Source organism: Syngnathus scovelli, chromosome 18, assembly GCF_024217435.2.
Source record: "Syngnathus scovelli strain Florida chromosome 18, RoL_Ssco_1.2, whole genome shotgun sequence".
NCBI lineage: Eukaryota > Metazoa > Chordata > Actinopteri > Syngnathiformes > Syngnathidae > Syngnathus > Syngnathus scovelli.
The window spans coordinates 578,038-587,224 of NC_090864.1; the positions used below are offsets into that span (position 1 = coordinate 578,038).

Consider the following 9,187-nt stretch of genomic DNA (forward strand, 5'->3'; position numbering starts at 1 on the left):
AGAAGAATAGAAAGAGAAACAGAAACTTCTCCTCCAATTGTTTGATTTGTCTCTTCTGAGCTTCGATGAATTCTTTCAGCTCTTTGTTCCTCTAGGACGGACAAATGGAAAGTGGCCTTCAAAAGCCAGTAAGCGTGCAAGTAAGTGCCGGGCTGGCTTTGGGCCCTTACCTGTTGCGCGCTGTGCAGCAGATCCATTCTCTCTTGGAGGATGCAAGCGTCGCGCTCCATCAACTCGCACATCAGGGCTCGCTTCCATTGGTCCACGGCGCTCCTAAGCTCTTCTCTCTGATCCGCCGTCAGCACGTCATTCACGCCAGCGTGGCTGGCTTTTTCGCCGTCCGTGGCGGGGCAGTCCCGCTGCGGTAGCGCCTCGTACAACATGGCCTCCAGCTCCAGGATCCTCTGGGCCGCAATCCTCGTCCATCAGTGGTCCGGCGGGAGATTTGAGGGCGGCTTACCTTATGAGCCTGGTCCATGGAACGCTTCCTGAAGTCCAACTCTTCATCCAGGTAGCCCTTCTGCTTACAGAACATATCCTAGCACAGCTCAAAGTCAGAATTGTTGGGGCACATTGCCGGAGTTCCCCTTGGCTGATGTCGCGTGTCTGTCTACCTTCTTACTTTCAATGTCCAACATCTACTGTTGAAGTGCTGACTTGGTCACTTTGATGTATTCTAACCACTGAGGAAAGGCTGCTGTCACATAAGCAGAATGCGAGAGCGTGCGTGGACGTGCGCGTTACCTTCTCGGCTAGGGTGAGAAGGATCCTGGCGTGAATCACGACCACCTGCTCCTCGTTGGTGAGATTCTGCAAGAGCCCAAAGGCACAGCGTCAACAAGCTTCTTTCAGCGCAAAGCCTTCCAAAAGTCACATTTGAGCCGCCGAGTCTCGTGGAGTGCGAACATAAGGAGTTCGACATACACTTACGGCGTTATCGCCCAGGATGTCCAGCTTCTTCATCAGATCACTGATGCGATGTCCGGGGGAAAGGCGCAAGGAGAAATGTAAGGTGTTCTGGGACCTCGGGTTGAGGTTAGGGTTGCGAGGGACGTGTTACGTACGCTCACGCCCTCGGCCTCGCAGTAGATCTGCAAAGGGCTGAGGCCGTCTGGGAAACGGACTTACAGAAACTTCAAGACGGGGGAGCGCCACTCCCTCTCCTGAAAGGCAGAGGCATGCATCCGTCCGTCCGTCCGTCCGTCTGTCACATCTCTGGCCTCAACACGCTTGTGCGAGTCTTCCCACCTCCAGCTCCAGGATGCGGAACTCAAGCAGTTCGTTTTGGTCTCGGATATCCTGGATGTGCTCTTTCAGACGCGCTTCTTCCGCCTCCATCCGCCTGACCTGAAAAGACAGTCAGACCTCATCTGCGGGGCTTCCCGACGGGTGTGACGCCAAGCGACTCCGCCCAGCGCCTTTCTTTCCGTCACCTTTTCGGCCAACTGCTGATTGCTCTGACGCAGCAGCTGCTTCTCCACTTGACATTCTAGAAGAGACAAACGCGTGGACAGCTTTGGAATGTTGTGTCATTTTCATCCACAAATTCTTTGGTTGACTGGAAAATGACATTTGCTTTTCTCCGCATTTTCCCAGCCACGTTCAGGGGGGGGGGGGGGGGGTTGGTCCAGTAATGCCAGACGAATGAGTGACTGAAGAATGTAGCTATTTTGTCTGAGAAAAAGGTGTGCTCATTGATGAGCTTACCTGTCCTTGTTGCTTCAGCGCTGACTCCAGATCTGCTACTCTGCTTTGATAGTGACCCATTTCTACCATCAGCTTTTCTCTGGTCTGAAAGGAGGAGGAGGAGGGAGGCTCCTCCTCCTCCTTTCAGACCAGAGAACACCCGAGGCTGGGTGAGAACGGGGAGGCTGCGACCCGGCCGGGGGTTGCGGGAAGGGGCGCCACCTTGATCTCCTTCTCGGCGTCGTAGTCCCCTCCGCTGGTCTGGGCGAGCAGAGCGTAGGCTCGTTGCAGCGCTTGATATTCTTGCGTCAGCTGGCGGTAGCGAAGCTCCGCCTCCTCATGCACACACCAATGCAACACAGCACTAGTACCAGAATCAGTCAGACCGGCGACAAAGCACCCGCGACGCAAAGACGAGTCCGATTCCAGGCTGAAGAGGAATGTTTGGCGCCAATACGCTGGCAGAAATGGCGGGCTACCTCTTCGGGTTCCGTGTCGGGGGTTCTGTCGGTGTGAAAAGACAAGGACGATCCGAGCAGGACTGCTCCTGCAGGACTTTTTATAGGCTTGTCTGGTACCTATATCCTCTCTATAGGGTAAGACCGCCTAGTTTCCCACGCCTTATAGATTTTGGTCAGTTTTCCCACGCTGTATAGGGTTTGGACAATATTCCCACGCTCGTACACCTGCTGTCCTTCAGCAGATGTTTCCGCCTTGACCATGCATTACTTTCCACCAATGTACAGCTAGCCCCTGGTAAAGCCTTTCACTTCCCCTTTTCTTCACTTCCTGTTTCATGAAAATAACTTTTTAAAGTGACGCTTCAATTAACTCTGAAATAAAAATCCAAACCTTTGATCTATTTCTTTAAACAATTTATGTCACGCCACTATGAGAATAGTGGCGGGCCTCTTGACCAAATTGACTAACAATATTGCTTTAAGCTGTTACAGAATACATTTTTAGCCAAGCAAAGAAATCAAAAAGTAAAAATCACATTTGTGCTTCTCCAAACATTTTATGTCACGCCACTATTCTCATAGTGGCGGGCCTCTTGATCAAATTGACTAACAATATTGCTTTAAGTTGTTACAGAATACACTTTTAGCCAAGCAAAGAAATCAAAAAGTAAAAATCACATTTGTGCTTCCATGCGTGACTCACAATCCGACACCTTGTTCCTGTTTTATTTCTATTTTAACTAGTTTAGCTTATTGTGGCCCCTTTTTGGTCTCATGTTTTGGTCTGGCGCCATCTTTTGGACAAATTTGGAATTTCAGCTCTGCCAATTTATTCCTGTGAACAATCCATATTTTACCATTTGCACCACCTTTACCCCCATGTTACATGACAATATATATACATATACTATATATATATATATATATATATATATATATATATATATATATATATATATATATATATATATATATATATATATATATATATATATATGCAGAGGAATGCTAAACCATGTATTAAACTTCTATTTAAAGGGTTTATACAAGTTCAGTAAAGTTGGTAGTGCGAGATAGTGCAAGATAGAGGTCCGTAGTGTCATAAAGTACAGTTCTGTGAATGTTCAGTTTAGAGCTCAACAGTTCTAGTGTTCAACAGTCTGATGACAGCAGGGAAAAAGTTGTTGCAGAACCTGGTGGACCTGCAGCGGATGCTGCGAAACCTCTTCCCAGAGGGCAGCAGGGAGAACAGTCCATGGTGGAGGTGTGATGGGTCATGGATGATGTTACGGGCACGGGACATGCAGCGCTGAGATGAAATGTCCTGAATGGAGGGAAGAGGAACCCCTATGATCCTCTCTGCTGTCCTCACCACTCTCCTCACATTCTTCCAATCGGAGGCGGTGCAGCCTCCACACCACACAGAGAGACAGCTTGTCAGAATGCTCTCTATGGTGCTCCTGTAGAACGTCCTCATGATGGGTGGGGGCAGGTGGGCTCTCCTCATCCTCCGCAGGAAGTACAAGCGCTTCTGTGCCCTCTTGACCAGTGCCGTAGTGTTCATAGTCCAGGTGAGGTCTTCTGTGATGTGGACCCCCAGGAATTTGGTGCTGCTGACCACCTCCACAGCTGAGCTGTTGATGATCAGTGGAGCGTGGTGAGGCTGTTTTTTCCTGATGATTTGTAGTCTGTAATCGCCCGTATGCCTTGCCACATACTCCTGTTGTTGTTGGCATCGTGGAAACGATCCTGAATTTTTCGACTGCGGTCTCGCTTCGCTACCCTGATGGCACGGTTCAAGTTGGCTCTCGCTGTCCTCAGTGTCTCCTTGTTGCCAGACTTGAAGGCAGAGTTCCGCGCTCGTAGCGTTTGACGTACCTCCTCAGTCATCCAGGGTCGTTGGTTGCCCCGGGTGATGATATTCTTAGTGGTGCTGACGTCCTCGGTGCATTTGTTGATGTAGGCTGACACAGTCATGGCGCTCGTAGCGTTTGACGTACCTCCTCAGTCATCCAGGGTCGTTGGTTGCCCCGGGTGATGATATTCTTAGTGGTGCTGACGTCCTCGCTGCATTTGTTGATGTAGGCTGACACAGTCATGGCACACGCATGTCAAATCTACATCGGGAAAACTGGGAGGGAGGGAGGGAGGGAGGGAGCCAGGCAGGCAGGCAGGGAGGCAGGCAGGGAGGCAGGCAGGCAGGCAGGCAGGCAGGCAGGGAGGCAGGCAGTGTCTGTCTGTTGAGGTTTTCACCTTGTTCTTCTCCTGCTGAAGTTCTAACTGGACGTCCATCAGTTTGGCTCTCAGCTCGTCATTGGCGGCCTGAAGGGCGCCCGTTCACTCCGCCTTGGCCCGCCCTGCCGGAGCTCGTTTGGACATCTCTTACTCGAGTCTCGCCCGGTCGTCAGTCAGAGATCACAACATTTGTACCTGGAGAGCACAAACGCAGCGCTGTTTTCCACTGGCTTCGGACTCAACTTCAATCGGTACCGTAACTTACAACATCATAAACATAGATCTAGCTTGACTTATTCATTGAATAAATGCATTTAGTTCTTCAAAACTGCATCACGCAACATAGCGTGACCGAGACGGCCGTTATCCACCTGCGTGAAGTTATTTGGTGAAATGAATGAGATGTTTACGACACCATCGTTCTGTCTCTATGTAGATGAAGGGAAATAATTGATTGCTGAAGGTCCAAAGGTGTTGTGATAAACAAATAAACATTTTAGTGATTAGTGACATATTTGTGATAAACATATTAGGCAGGATAATCACATATGTTAACTTGACTGCCCACACTGTATTTATTTATGGTTATTTGTTAAATCGAGTACTGTTAGACGTGAAATAGGAAGTGTTTCACATAAATGGACGACGAAAGGGGTGCTCACCATTGTAGCTCCTGCTGGTCAATGATACGAGCCTCTTCTTGCAGTGGAAAACATACAGCCAACAAACACCGTGGAACCTAAAGGAATGAAATTAAACATTAACATTTAGCCTAAACCAACATTCACAAACGTAAATCTTTTTAAACACAATGAGTTGTACTTACCGTGTACGCTCTAGACGGTCCACTTGCAAGTAGAAAATAAAGATATTTCTGTTGATAATCGTCATGTTTGTATCCGTTGTCTCGCTCAAGGCCATTGCACCCACAGATTTGAATTTTTGCGAGAGTTCAGCCTATTAACGTCATTTCCGCGGTGTAATACCCGCATATCTGAAACGGCAAAGTTAAGAGTAGAGTTAAATAAAGTTTTTAATCAACGCAATAATTTACAACCGTTGACCAGTCGAAATAATCGTCAAAATTTGGCGTCTGTGGCTGGAAGCAGACGCCGAGTTCGACGTTCCTCCCAAACGCCACACTCCCTCGCTTTTCAGGGCTACACAAAAAAAACATATTTTCCAAAACAATGTGTTGTTATTACCTTGTCCGCTCTAGACGGTCAAGTTGCAAGCTGAAAAAAAAAATATTTGTCTTGTTAGTTGTCGTGTTACTAACCGCTGTGTCTTGTTTGCCAGCATTGCCGCTTTCCTACTTCCTGTTGCAAGTCACGCCCACGGATTATAATTTTGCCGTGAGTTCCGCCTATTGACGTCATGTCCTCGTCACATGACTGCGACATAATATAATCTAAAACTGTTTGTGCGGTATTGTGTTGTTCTGTGCGGTATTGTGTTATTCTGTGCGGCGTCGTGTTGTTCTGTGCGGCGTTGTGTTGTTCAGTACGGCGTCGTGTTGTTCAGTGCGGCATGGTGTTGTTCAGTGCGGCATGGTGTTGTTCAGTGCGGCATGGTGTAGTTCAGTGCGGCATGGTGTTGTTCAGTGCGGCATGGTGTTGTTCAGTGCGGCATGGTGCTGTTCAGTGCGGCATTGTGTCGTTCAGTGCGGCATGTTGTTGTTCAGTGCGGCATGGTGTTGTTTAGTGCGGCATGGTGTTGTTCAGTGCGGCATGGTGTTTTTCAGTGTGGCATGGTATTGTTCAGTACGGCATGGTGTTGTTCAGTGCGGGATGGTGTTGTTCAGTGCGGGATGGTGTTGTTCAGTGCGGCATGGTGTTGTTCAGTGCGGGATGGTGTTGTTCAGTGCGGCATGGCTCAAATGTGACTTTTGGAAGGCTTTGCGCTGAAAGAAGCTTGTTGACGCTGTGCCTTTGGGCTCTTGCAGAATCTCACCAACGAGGAGCAGGTGGTCGTGATTCACGCCAGGACCCTTCTCACCCTAGCCGAGAAGGTAACGCGCACGTCCACGCACGCTCTCGCATTCTGCTTATGTGACAGCAGCCTTTCCTCAGTGGTTAGAATACATCAAAGTGACCAAGTCAGCACTTCAACAGTAGATGTTGGACATTGAAAGTAAGAAGGTAGACAGACACGCGACATCAGCCAAGGGGAACTCCGGCAATGTGCCCCAACAATTCTGAGTTTGAGCTGTGCTAGGATATGTTCTGTAAGCAGAAGGGCTACCTGGATGAAGAGTTGGACTTCAGGAAGCGTTCCATGGACCAGGCTCATAAGGTAAGCCGCCCTCAAATCTCCCGCCGGACCACTGATGGACGAGGATTGCGGCCCAGAGGATCCTGGAGCTGGAGGCCATGTTGTACGAGGCGCTACCGCAGCGGGACTGCCCCGCCACGGACGGCGAAAAAGCCAGCCACGCTGGCGTGAATGACGTGCTGACGGCGGATCAGAGAGAAGAGCTTAGGAGCGCCGTGGACCAAGGGAAGCGAGCCCTGATGTGCGAGTTGATGGAGCGCGACGCTTGCATCCTCCAAGAGAGAATGGGTCTGCTGCACAGCGCGCAACAGGTAAGGGCCCAAAGCCAGCCCGGCACTTACTTGCATGCTTACTGGCTTTTGAAGGCCACTTTCCATTTGTCCGTCCTAGAGGAACAAAGAGCTGAAAGAATTCATCGAAGCTCAGAAGAGACAAATCAAACAATTGGAGAAGTTTCTGTTTCTCTTTCTATTCTTCTCCTTGGCCTTCATTCTGTGGCCCTAACACCAGCTGGTGAGTGAGCTCCAGCGGCACCGCACTCGACACCTCCGATACACTGCCAGCCGGTCTCAGACGTTGGCAGACGCTCCGATGCCGACGTATACCCCCCGCCACGGTGACAGAGGCACCGCGTCACACCGGCGCTCATCCAATCAGAAGGCAGGAAAGGCAAATTCGCATGCAGGGCACTCTTGAACCAGAAGAGAGCGCCACAAAAAACGGTTGTTGCCCCAAACGCGCACTAAAAAGGATCAGAATAACAAGAGTCCCACCGGCCAGCCGGGGCCACCCGTCCATCCATTTCTTCAGGGGGGGAAAAAATTGGAGTCACCGGTGAGTACATTTTGCATTTAGCTCTGCTTTTCTGCTTCTGTCTTCAAGTGTGTGGCATCCTGCGACCAAAGATTCAGCCAACCCCAAAGCGGTTGACCTCAACGTCCCACCACCATGCCGACCAGAGCAGGTGACGTGATGCTTTGGACATCCTTCCGTCTCAGATGCCCAAAAGTACTCTTTGCCACATCTGCGGCAATACGGTGTCTTTTCAAAGGTGCAAATAAATCCAGCGTGGGCGGAACACGCACGTCTTCGTTTTTTCCCGCTTTGTTTGTGTGACAGCTGTTGTGAAAATTTTATACAAATAAAGTTGTATAGTACAGGTTTGGCCAAGCCGCAATTCCTGAACCGCATGCGGCTCTTTGCTTGGATTCATGCGGCCCTTTTATGTTCATATCAACATTTGTGTGTGTGGGGGGGGGGGGGCGGTTGTGCGTGTTGGCTTCACTTGAGTTCAATTTGGTATTTTGGTCTAAAGCGCATGTGGTGAAATTCCACAAAGTAGGATGGGCAAACACATTCCAGTAAACTATTAGTGTCAATTGGGCTCTCGAAATGGCAGGGAAAAGATGCACAGCAAAACGGAAATATGTAGATGAACACAGGACGTTTTTATCAGAGTGGGAAAGTTTCTATTTTTTGTTGAACATGATGGCAAACCATTCTGCCTGATATGTCAGCGCATTTCAAAGATTCAAATCTTCAGCGCCATGCACTTCAGCTCACTTTATTGATCAGGCGTCGAACCCGCAACATCATGCTTAAGAGGTGGACATGCTAACCAGTGTGCCATTATGTCAACGCATAATAACTAAGTCTACTGATCAAAACAGCGGTTACTATATGACGTCGCTACGTCGTGGTCAAGTGACGCAGACAAGACATCAATGGACGGACCTTCCTCCGAAATTAGAATCCGTAGGCAGAGTTAACTTGTTTAAAAGGGAGTGGGCAGAAGAAATATTTAATTTATTTAAATCTATTTTGAGTACACACCATTATGCCAATGCATAACAACTGTAAATCTACTAAACAAAACAGCGGTTGCTATATGACATCTGCCACGTTGTGGTCACGTGACAGACGTGACGTCGATGGGCGAAACTTCCGCCGGAATTCAAATCCGCGGGGAGAGTTAACTTGTTTAAAAGGGAGTGGGCAGAAGAATTATTTAATTTATTCAAATCCATTTTGAGTGTGCGCCATAATGTCAATGCATAACAACTGTAAGTCTACTAAACAAAACAGCGGTTACTATATGACGCCTGCCACGTCGTGGTCACGTGACGCGGACGTGACGTCGACGCCTACTTTACATCCCACCGATCACAGGACCCCTTGGCTGCATAACCGCGCCCCCTTCCCAACCAATCGGATTTGCTATACGCGAAAACGACGCCAATGGGCGGGCTCTTCCGCCAGAATTTAAATCCGTGGGCGTGGCTCGCAACAGGAAGTAGGAAAATGGCGATGTTGACAAAGACACAGCGGATGGTAACATACGACTAACGAGAGAAATATTTTTATTTTCTGCTTGCAACTGGACCGTCCAGAGCGTACACGGTAAGTACAACTCATCGTTTTTAAAAATAAGTACTTTTGTTGCCCTGAAAAGCGAGTGAGTGTGGCGTTTGGGGGGAACGTCGAATTTCGACGATTATTTCGACTGGTCAACGGTTGTAAATGATTGCGTT

At 48.9% G+C, this 9,187-nt stretch overlaps 1 long non-coding RNA gene across 1 annotated transcript; it reads right to left on the reverse strand.

Moving 5' to 3' along the window:
• Positions 1 to 973: 973 nt before the first annotated feature.
• Positions 974 to 1,810, reverse strand: LOC137839644 (uncharacterized). The gene is made up of 3 exons (XR_011085673.1): positions 1,708 to 1,810; positions 1,434 to 1,489; positions 974 to 1,347 (listed from the first exon to the last, which is right to left on the reverse strand). It is a non-coding gene; the product is annotated as an uncharacterized lncRNA (long non-coding RNA).
• Between the last annotated feature and the right edge of the window lie 7,377 nt (positions 1,811 to 9,187).